At 39.8% G+C, this 12,325-nt stretch overlaps 1 protein-coding gene across 1 annotated transcript in view; it reads left to right on the forward strand.

Moving 5' to 3' along the window:
• The first annotated feature begins 5,135 nt into the window (after positions 1 to 5,135).
• The window catches only part of LOC133615051 (LITAF domain-containing protein-like), an 18,997-nt gene continuing 11,807 nt past the window's right edge, over positions 5,136 to 12,325 (forward strand). Inside the window, exon 1 of the mRNA XM_061973391.1 lies at positions 5,136 to 5,274. The gene's annotated coding sequence lies outside the window, so the exon portion shown is untranslated. The remainder of the gene's footprint in view (positions 5,275 to 12,325) is intronic.

The following is a 12,325-nucleotide window of genomic DNA, read 5'->3' on the forward strand; positions in this document are numbered from 1 at the left end:
ATAAAATCAAAACCGGAGCAGGTATTAAAAATCTGTTCTATACTTTTATACACAAGGGTTCAATCTCTCTCCTGTGTTAGTTTGAAGCCTAAACGACAAACGCGCTCAGAGGAGATAGATTTTGAAGGAAGGTGACCGGTTTTTACAAAAATGTTGTTTTGAAGGGGGAATAGCAAACTTCCTATTGATTTTTGCTGGGGGTTGTAAATTTATGAAATGTAGGTCTAAGTGAGACCTACATTGAAGTTTTTGTTTCATGTCTCTCCGACCTTCCCAGTGGGAGTTACAGGCAGTTTTGTCATTTTTTTCTTCCGAGAAGCAGTTTTTTCTCCGTTTTATTAAAAAATTGCTCTAGAGCGCAATTTTTAAATTTGGGGTTAGGTTTTTTATTAGATCGCAATTTCTGCCAGTCCTGATGTGTGTGTTCAGTTCGGTGAGTTTTGAAGCATGTTAAGGGGGTCAAATTACAGCTCAAAGAGGCAAAAGTGACTGTTTTTAGTACTTTTTTGTCTTGAAGGGGGAATTGCCAACTTCCTGTTGATTTTAGCCCAAGGATATACAATTATGAAAACTAGGTCTAGGTCAGACCTACATAAAGGATTTTGTTTCATGTCTTTCCGACCTTCCTAGTAGGAGTTACAGGCAGTCTGTTTTTTTTTTTCCTAGGGGGCGCTAGAGCGCAATTTTGAGTTTTGGGGTTCGGTTTTTTTATTAAAAGGCAATTTTCGCAGGTCCTGATGTGTGGCTCAAATATGGTGAGTTTTGAAGCATGTTAAGTGGGTCAAATTAGTGCTCAAAGAGGCGGCGGAAGAATAAGAAAGAAAGAATAAAACCTTACAAATTCAATAGGTCCTTATGTCCCATTGCATAAGGACTCCCTGTGGGAGTTCTTATGCAATGGGCCATGCGGGCCCTAATAAATAAAGAATAGTGAACAACAGGCTGAATAAGTGTACGTTATATGAGGCATAAATAACCAACTGAGAACGTGCCTGGTATGTTAACGTAACATATTATGGTAAGAGTCATTCAAATAACTATAACATATAGAACATGCTATACGTTTACCAAACAATCTGTCACTCCTAATCGCTAAATCCCATGAAATCTTATACGTCTAGTCTCTTACGTGAATGAGCTAAATAATATTATTTGATATTTTACGGTAATGTGTTAATTATTTCACACATAAGTTGCTCCTGAGTATAAGTCGCACCCCCGGCCAAACTATGAAAAAAACTGCGACTTATAGTCCGAAAAATACGGTACTAGCCTTTCCCATTCAGTTGCTGCTGGTTCATTGAATATTTGTTGGATGCTTTGAGGGTTTCATGTTCGTTTTGCCTCGCAGTCCTATGCTTTTTGTCCACTTTCACCTGCACAAGAGCTTTTCTGTTTTGTTTATCGAATACCTTTTACCTGGACGCTATGTGTCCGCATCTTGGAATCATGACAACTACCGCTAACATCCATCCATCCATCTTCTTCCGCTTATCCGAGGTTGGGTCGCGGGGGCAGCAGCCTAAGCAGGGAAGCCCAGACTTTCCTCTCCCCAGCCACTTCGTCCAGCTCCTCCCGGGGGATCCCGAGGCGTTCCCAGGCCAGCCGGGAGACATAATCTTCCCAACGTGTCCTGGGTCTTCCTCGTGGCCTCCTACCAGTCGGACGTGCCCTAAACACCTCCCTAGGGAGGCGTTCGGGTGGCATCCTGACCAGATGCCCGAACCACCTCATCTGGCTCCTCTCGATGTGGAGGAGCAGCGGCTTTAGTTTGAGCTCCTCCCGGATGACAGAGCTTCTCACCCTATCTCTAAGGGAGAGCCCCGCCACCCAGCGGAGGAAACTCATTTCGGCCGCTTGTACCCGTGATCTTGTCCTTTCAGTCATAACCCAAAGCTCATGACCATAGGTGAGGAACTACTACCGCTACCATGTTGTTGAAATTGTTATGTATATGTCAAAGGGAAGGAGGCGACACCAAGGCAGAACTGCGGTTTACCAGGTTTATTGAAAACCTTGATGTGGGGTGTGTATGCTACCACAAGTGAATGAGTGCGGACGATGTGTAGGATTAACAATGTAAGTTTTACCAGGGGTTGTTGTCGGTGCGTGTTGTGTGAATCTTTCGTCGAATCCAAGGGGCAAGGCGAAGAGGCAGTCAGCAGGGAGGCAAGCAGTCGGGGGCTGGAGAGAGGCAACGATGTCCGTGTCAAAGCAGGGGTCAAGGATCGAGGGAGGCAAGACACGATCACAGGCAACAGGGAAGACACTGTGGAAGACTCAAAGGACATCAACACGGGAACGAGGAAGAGCACAAAGAAGGCGAGCAAGGATCGAGGGAGGGGTGCCAGACGTGATGCTTACTCCGGGAGATTGGCGAAGGTCTCTTGGGTCCGCTGGCTTTTATGCCGCTCCCTCTCATCAGGCCCAGGTGTGCAGATGCGTAATTGCCTGCAGCCTTGTCGCTGCATGGGCGTGCTGTGCCCAACGTGAGCAGGGGCGTGTCCAAGCGTGCTGCCAGCAGAGGTCCCGGCAGTTCCAGCTGCCGTGGAAAAGCAGGTTCGAAACCTGTCAGGTGCAAACACTGATGATGACATCTATTAATCAGACAAGAAGCAATGCTAATCAGAGACAGAGTTCAATTTAACTCATGAGGAGACACGTGTTTTGGGCTGTACTCTAGTTACAGATCCAAACTACGTTCTAAAAAAAAGCCCACGCGCCTCCTCTATTTATTAGGAAATGGCCCTATTACATCAGGTGACTGAGGGAAGGGGGGTAATCTCGACAACTCCAGTAAGACACAATATATGGTTATACAAAAATGCAAATATGTTGACACTTGCAATCGCCCAGTCTCTGCTTTGTCTGGTCTTGGAACCAAATGTTCGGCCTTGGCAGCCAGCAGGCCGAGTCTGGACACAACACTGATAAAGAGGCTAGAAATCTTTCGGATTGCTAGCTCTGCACAAATTGACAATACTTTATAGTATGGCCCTTAAGCATAAAGTTATGATGATAATATATACATAATTATTCTAACAGACGTGACAGAAATCCTGTGCTTTTTTTCTTTTTATAACAAATTTATAAATCACAAATTGATTTATTGTTATTATAAAAATGCCTCAAAACATTGCAACTGTTGCCGCTACTTTCTGAAAAAGCGCCTATGAGTTCTGACATTTCAAGCCACAACAATCACAAAAAAAGCCAGCAAAATCCAGGAGGGACTGGCATATTGAAAAACACATACATAAACACGTGACGCCACACACTGCTGTGGGATGTCATCCCACTCCTAAACCTGGGTCGTCACAGGTTGTACAGCTCCTATAAGTGTTCAGATTGGTTCGGATCAGGATCAGAGGTGTGTTTTTTTGACCCCCAATTTGTGGTGGTGATACACACAGCTGTGGTGGTGAGCATTATCACCTTGTAAAAGATTGGGTTTGGTCTCCAACTGTAAAGATTTGGGATTGCCACCAGTTGCATAATGTCATCTGAGTATCTCTCTGCATTGTCGTCAGTGATTCTAAACCTCATGTTGACAGTGATGGAGATGTCGCCCCACAGCGTTGCTCTGCTGCCACCAAAAGGTGTTACTTTGTCAGTGCAAATAGCAACGTTGTCCCTCACTTATCCTACCAACCTTGGCTGCAGAGTTGTAGAAGTGCTGAAAAAGTGAATAACTGATTACTGAAATAATTACATTTTTTTTTTTTTTTTTTTTTTTAAGGTATTTTTGGGTTCATTGAGGTTAGCTAATTTTACTGTTTTGGAAGGTCTTGACAAGCCAAATTGTCTTGTTCTATTGGCAGATAATTTTCCTTTGTTCAAGTAAAATACCCCAAATGTTTTTTTTGTTTTTTTCTTGTTTTCGAACACTGACTTTTTGCAGTGTACGCTAATTATTAGAACATCCATAATACTGGGAGGAAGAAATGCAAATATAATCATTTAGCACTCAGAGTGTGATTTATCAGACTAAAACTGTTCTGCGGCCGCTGTTTTGCGTCTATATTGAAGGTGTTTAAAATGTTCGTGCAAACTGGCACAGTTACGCACAAAGGGCTGCAAAGATCCGATATTTGTACTGACAAAAATGAAAATATTAGATATACTGTCTGTTCAGCAATATTATTTTATAATTTCTATAGCTGCTGTTAAAACAAATTCAATTGATTCATTTTAGTGTCTGCTGGTGTTTTTTTTCTTGATGGCATACATTTTTTTAATTTGGTAAATATATTATTTTAATGTGAAGGTTGTCTGTCTATCTGTGTTGGCCCTGCGATGAGGTGGCGACTTGTCCAGGGTGTACCCCGCCTTCTGCCCGAATGCAGCTGAGATAGGCTCCAGCATCCCCCGCGACCCCTAAAGGGACAAGCGGTAGAAAATGGATGGATGTATGGTTTTTTTATGTACACACATTTTGGTGTAATTTCACACTTTTATTGATGAAGTGATGTTACATTGTTTTACCAGCAGGTGTCTCCAGTGTGCACCTACATGGCTCCATGGCTCATCACCTCATTCAACTGCAGTATTATTCCCACATCTGCATTCATTCATTCTTATTTTCTTTCAGTTGCATGAATTTCTGTATGATGGAATCTTCTGTCCCCCCAGACTCAATGGCGAGGGGTTGTGCAAATCCTAGGACCGCGTAACGTCACTGGTCAGTCACGGCCTGACTGTCATGAGGCCTTTAGTCATGTGCTGCAAAATACTGGAATGTTTCCGTGAGTATGACGCATTTTTTTGTGTCAACACTCCACCTGTTGCTTAAGGAGTGGGACTGACTTCTACTTTATAGAGCATAATTAAAACGTATCTTAAGAGATGACAGTCCAGAGTACAAATGTGAAGACAAAAGCTTGATGCAAACTGAGATAGATAGACAGTCAGGAAATTGATTATTGATTAGCACTTATATTTTGATTATTTATGTCATCGAGGTCATTATGTTATAATAGTCCTCTTTATATTTGCTTGGAGCTGACACTGAGGGAGGTTGTTCTCATTGTTTTTACATACACATTTACTTTATTTATGTATGTTGTCATAGGTTGGGAGGGGCCGATAAGTGGAAACTGTGAGGGGAGGGCAGGCTGTGCTGGTAAATGTGCTTGCAGATGCTGCATCTTCTCTGTTGGGCTTATGAAGTCATGAAGTTGTAGTTTTTGTAGTTCTAATTCAAACATTTTTTGCTAATATTTGTCCTCTCGCCTTTAAGCCAGGCAAATCCAATAAAGAAGAAGACAGTGACAAGTAAGTAAATATACTTTTTTTTTTGTTTTACATTTTTATGCACTCCTGAAACCAGCATCCGCCGCAGTGAACTTTGATTGTTTTTGGTCTATTTCTTTTGTCAGAGTTGCACATTTCAGAGAAACAATAGCCCTGTTATGCATAAGACAAACATCCACTGCCAAGGACGCTGGCTCTCAGGAGGAAAACCGGTTTACCATGTATTTATTAAGGCTGGACAATGGAAGTTAATGAATAAATTAATATGCCGGAGATAGTTGTATATGTAGTTCCTGGCAGGCAAGAGAGAGAAACCAGGAAACCACTGTGCCGTGGCACACTAGTGTGCTGTGAGATACAGTCTGTTGTGCCGTGGGAGATGATCTAATTTCACCTATTTGGGTTAAAAATATTTTTGGCAAACCAGCAATTATAGTCTGCAAATTATGTGTTGTTGTTGAGTGTCGGTGCTGTCTAGAGCTCGGCAGAGTAACCGTGTAATACTCTTCCATATCAGCCGGTAGCTAATTGTTTTGTAGATGTCGGAAACAGCGGGAGGCAGCGTGCAGGTAAAAAGGTGTCAAATGCTTAAACCAAACATAAACAAAGGGTGAGTGCCCCTAAGAAAAGGCATTGAAGCTTAGGGAAGGCTACGCAGAACGGAACTAAAACTGAACTGGCTACAAAGTAATCAAAAACAGAATGCTGGACAACAGCAAAGACTTACTGTGGAGCAAAGACGGCGTCCACAATGTACATCCGAGCATGACATGACAATCAACAATGTCCCCACAAAGACGGATACAAACAACTGCAATAGTCTTGACTGCTGAAACAAAGTAGATGTGGGAAATATCACTCAAAGGAAGATACGAAACTGCTACAGGAAAATACCAAAAAAAGAGAAAAAGCCATTAAAATAGGAGCGCAAGACAAGAACTAAAACACTACACACAGGAAAACAGCAATAAAGTCAAAATAAGTCAGGGTGTGATGTGACAGGTGGTGACAGTACACCTACTTTGAGACAAGAGCTATATTGATGCATGCTTGGTTATGCTTTAAAATCATATCCAACAATTGCGACAATGACCTTTTTCTGTCAACTGAGTTTCGTTTTTTACTGAGTTCTGCTGGCAGTGTGCCTCCGGATTTTTCCAACGCAAAAAATGTGCCTTGGCTCAAAAAAGGTTGAAAAACACTGCTATACACAATATAATAAACAGTATTTTACATGAAGGATTCCAGATTTGTTATAAATGTGTTGAAGGTTGTTGGTCCGCTTATGGCAGCTGGAATTGATGTACCCTTAACTGAGGAATACCTGTTGACTGAATGTTGTGCATCTCTAAGGTTTTCCCCCAATTGGTAATTACATACTATTACGCATTAACTAGGCCAGTGGTTCTCAACCTTTTTTCAGTGATGTACCCCCTGTGAACATTTTTTTAAATTCAAATACCCCCTAATCAGAGCAAAGCATTTTTGGTTGAAAAAAAGAGATAAAGATGTAAAATACATCACTATGTCATCAGTTTCTGATTTATTAAATTGTATAACAGTGCAAAATATTGCTCATTTGTTGTGGTTTTTCTTGAACTATTTGGAAAAAAATATATAAATATAACTAAAAACTTGTTGAAAAATAAACAAGTGATTCAATTATAAATAAAGATTTCTACACATAGAAGTAATCATCAACTTAAAGTGCCCTCTTTGGGGATTGTAATAGAGATCCATCTGGATTCATGAACTTAATTCTAAACATTTCTTCACAAAAAAAGAAATCTTTAACATCAATATTTATGGGAACATGTCCACAAGTAATCTAGCTGTCAACACTGAATATTGCATTGACATTTAAAAGAAAATCTCACGTACCCCTTGGCATACCTTCAAGTACCCCCAGGGGTATGCGTACCCCCATTTGAGAACCACTGAACTAGGCATTAGTCATCATTCAAAAAGCATATTTCCAACATAATTACTCATTAGTATGCAGTTTATAAACACAGTTCAAATGTTTTACTCATGAATTATTAGGAATGTAACCAAAAACCACGGGTCCCCAAACTACTGGGGATCCGGCCCCCCGGCATCCAAAATCCAGCCCACAGGAAGTCCCGAGTAAAAAAATTATTTATTTTATTTTATTTTATTTTTTTAAATCTTTCCTTTCTAATCCATTTTCTACCGCTTGTTACTCTCGGTGTCTCCTAGCCGCTCAGGCAAATCATATTGTCTAAAAATGAATTTTCCCATCGATAACGTGACAATGTTAAATGTTGATGAACATCAATGTTAATTGATGTTAAATGACAAAACAGATTATAAAGACAATGTGTATATATATATATATATATATATATATATATATATATATATATATATATATATATATATACAGCCTGGCCCCTGGCCAAATTTTTTTAACCCAATGCGGCCCCCGAGTCAAAAAGTTTGGGGACCCCTGCCATAGACGGTGATAATGATAATGGCGGTAAAGTTCCCGGCGGTTAATATTACCGTTTTAAATTAAAATTGTCGAAAAACCGTGATTGATTACTGCAAATTAATTACCTCACGGATCGAAAGGTGCTAGCTCGGCTGGCTTAGATTAGGCTTGGGCGATGAATCGATTTTATTGATAAACTTGAGCTTTTTTATTGCAGACGATTTGAAAAACGAAATTCAGTTTTTTTTCTTCCTGCTCCGTTATATTTTTTGTCCGCGAAAGTTTCCGTAGCTTCCGCCGTTCGCCCGCCGAGTAGTTTTGTTTGGGTGGCTAAGCAAAACGTAATACATATTTGTGGTCTTTTAAACCTCGACAATCATTGATGGCATGTCTGCAAGGCTAACAAGTTGCCATCCATCCAACGTGATTATCTCCACTACCCTGAATAAAGGCAGTATGGGATTAAACTATTCACTTTTTGTGACGCGGTACACTTAAAATCGCTGCGTTTGGCCCACGACCCACTGCGACATTTTCGCTTAGGCCCTGTGAGACAAAAAGTTTGGGCACCCCTTCTCTATATTGAATAAGTATATTTGCAGCACACCCCGCAACCCTGTAAGGGACAAGCGGTAGAAAATGGATGGATGGATTTGGACAAGGCACATTGATCAACATATGAGCAAAGGCATCACAGTAGATATACCAGAATGAGCTACAATTGCTAAATATCACCTGGTTAGTTTTTTGAATACTTTTGCTGACGGCTATGTTTTTATTACACATCGTGAAAGCACAAACCAATCCTGGAAATTTACAAATGTAATTTTGGAAGTCTCTATACCAGTTAGGGTTAGGGTTAGAGGGTTAGGGTTATAATAAGGCCATGCCGAATAAGGCATTAATAAGTACTTAATGATGACTAGTTAAGAGACAATATGTTACTAATTTGCATGTTAATAAGCAACTAATTAATGGTGAATATGTTCCCCATACTAAAGTGATACCATGTTTTATTACTGGTGCACAAAATGAACTGTGCATGAACATCACCTTGTTCAAAGAACAAAACCAACACAGTGCATAAACTCACAACAAATTACACACCTGCAAATCAGTCTGACTTCTGCTGTTGCCGTATCCGTAATACGCCGATAGGGATACGTTTTTATTTACAGGAGGGGTCGGGTGTGTCTTGACCTCCGCCGAACCCCTGAGCCCGACTCACCGAACCGCTAGGGTTCGATCGAACCCAGGTTAAGAACCACTGATCTATACCATTGTTCCTCTTATTGCATCAAATCAGGAACGAGTACTATACACACTGGGGAACTTTCACTTCTTAATTTTGCTCCGTCCACTTAGCATTTGTCAATAAAAAGGAACTATAGAAGCCTCTCAGCATGGCAGTCATATTTAGAGCCCTCATGTACGACGCCCATGGTCCAGGATCCAGGGAGGTTCCCCACTTTACTTTATCGTATTGATTGAAATGATTGGATTAGTGGAAGGGGCACATGGCTCATGCTTTAAAAGCTGTGATCATGTGCACTGGTTTCTTACATATACATATTTTCTATTCTGTCTCACCATAAATTCATATTAAATCATTCAGGAAGTGCATAAACCCCTCAAGCAATCCTTGCTCAACATAGTATTTGCAAGAGAGCCTCACCCTGATGTTATACAATACAGCACTGAGATGACGTCATCGCTTGTCATTTGACCTCACATAATAAATAAGAGGTATGATTGAACAGCAAATACACATGAAAGTGTGCCTTCACATTTTTGTTTTCCTTTTGAAAAAGGCAAGTTGTCTTACGTTCAGGGTCTAGATATCTATCAAATAAATCAACAAATTAAAACTACCTATCAATAATAACTAGTTAAAGATCCTGTCATTGTGGCAGCTGATTTGAATGTGTGTTTTTTTTTTAAATTCAGTCCAAGAATTATATATATATACCGTATTTTTCGGAGTATAAGTCGCACCGGAGTATAAGTCGCACCTACCAAAAATGCACAATAAAGAAGGAAAAAAACATTATGCAACTTTCATAAACTATGAAAAAAACTGCGACTTATAGTCCGAAAAATACGGTATATATATATATATATATATATATATATATATATATATATATATATATATATATATATATATATATATATTCAATATATATATATATATATATATATATATATATATATATATATATATATATATATATATATATATATATATATATATATATATATATATATATATAAAGTCGCGATCAAAAGTTTACATACACTTGTAAAGAACATAATGTCATGGCTGTCTTGAGTTTCCAATCATTTCAACAACTCTTATTTTTTTGTGATAGAGTGATTGGAGCACATACTTGTTGGTCACAAAAAAAACATTCATGAAGTTTGGTTCTTTTATGAATTTATTATGGGTCTACTGAAAATGTGAGCAAATCTGCTGGGTCAAAAGTATACATACAGCAATGTTAATATTTGGTTACATGTCCCTTGGCAAGTTTCACTGCAATAAGGCGCTTTGGGTAGCCACCCACAAGCTTCTGGCAAGCTTCTGGTTGAGTTTTTGACCACTCTTGACAAAATTTGTGCAGCTCAGCTAAATGTGTTGGTTTTCTGACATGGACTTGTTTCTTCAGCATTTACTTTGGGAAGGCCATTCTAAAACCTTAATTCTAGCCTGATTTAGCCATTCCTTTACCACTTTTGACGTGTGTTTGGGGTCATTGTCCTGTTGGAACACCCAACTGCGCCCAAGACCCAACCTCCGGGCTGATGATTTTAGGTTGTCCTGAAGAATTTGGAGGTAATCCTCCTTTTTCATTGTCCCATTTAAAGCACCAGTTCCATTGGCAGCAAAACAGGCACAGAGCATACTACCACCACCACCATGCTTGATGGTGGGCATGGTGTTCCTGGGATTAAAGGTCTCACCTTTGCTCCTCCAAACATATTGCTGGGTATTGTGGCCAAACAGCTAAATTTTGGTTTCATCTGATATCACATGGACAAAGATAAGACCTTCTGGAGGAAAGTTCTGTGGTCACCCGCAAGGACAACTCAAACACAGAGACGTACATTGGACTCACAGATAACACCTTATAACAATCACACAGCATCATTCCGTAGGCCCCAATTTAAGAACTTTGCAGAGCTGAGCAAATACATATGGACTCTTACAGACAATAAAATTGATCACGCCATTACATGGCGAATTGTCGCATCTCCCTCACCATACAACATTGCAGCTAAAAGATGTAACGTGTGCCTGAAAGAAAATTGTATTATATACCACACCAGCATATCCACTTTAAACAAACCCAACGAACTGGTCTCATCATGCCGGCACAGAAGCAAGGCACTACTGTGTAACAGTATATATATGTAGCAACCACAGACACTTCAAAAAATATCCCCTGAAGGGCAGAGAAACCTGCGAAACAAACTTGTAGGGATGAAATAGCCTCTGTGTTTTTTCCTGACCTGACGTGTATATATACCGCGGCGGTATAGCTCGGTTGGTAGAGTGGCCGTGCCAGCAACTTGAGGGTTGCAGGTTCAATCCACGCTTCCGCCATCCTAGTCACTGCCGTTGTGTCCTTGGGCAAGACACTTTACCCACCTGCTCCCAGTGCCACCCACACAGAGGCTATTTCATCCCTACAAGTCTGTTTCGCAGGTTTCCCTGCCCTTCAGGGGATTTTTTTGAAGTGTCTCTGGTTGCTACCACGGGGGGCGTGGTTGGGGGCGTGGTTATATATATAAGAAATACTTGACTTTCAGTGAATTCTAGCTATATATATATATATTTATTACATATATATATATATATATATATATATATATATATATATATATATATATATATATATATATATATATATACATAAATAAAAGAAATACTTGAATTTCAGTGTTCATTTATTTACACATATACACACACATAACACTCATCTACTCATTGTTGAGTTAAGGGTTGAATTGTCCATCCTTGTTCTATTCTCTGTCACTATTTCAGAACACACACATTATACAAATATACATTATAAAATCAATAAGAAAACGGGAGCTCTAATTTGGGAGTCTGAATTAGGATCAGAAGTTCCTATATAAACATTGCACACTCACGTCGCTTTTTTGTATTGATTACTGCAGCTGTGCACTGGATTCATTCACAAATACAAACTACAACTCACAAACACTTTAGAGTTAGGCTCCACCATCAGAATGTGTACTTAAACTTATAAAGATCACATGGATATTATTCAGTGAGTTGATTCACCAAAACTAACCTGTTATAGAGGAGGAAAAAGCACACAAGACGTTTCAATTGTTCACAGACTGGTCGCGCTCATCAGAATGACAAGACACTTCCGGTCTGCAGGTGATAGCATTCAATTGGGAAGAAACGCCCTACTGCCCCCTACTGACCAATGTGAATACTGATAAATGTGTAATGACAGCTCCAAAAACGAATTCAAACCACAAAATAAAATAAATAAATCAACACAAAAATGTGACACATTATGGGTGGGTCACATATGCATGTACAGTAGATGGCAGTATTGTCCTGTTTAAAAGTGTCAC

Source organism: Nerophis lumbriciformis, linkage group LG22 (genome assembly GCF_033978685.3).
Source record: "Nerophis lumbriciformis linkage group LG22, RoL_Nlum_v2.1, whole genome shotgun sequence".
NCBI lineage: Eukaryota > Metazoa > Chordata > Actinopteri > Syngnathiformes > Syngnathidae > Nerophis > Nerophis lumbriciformis.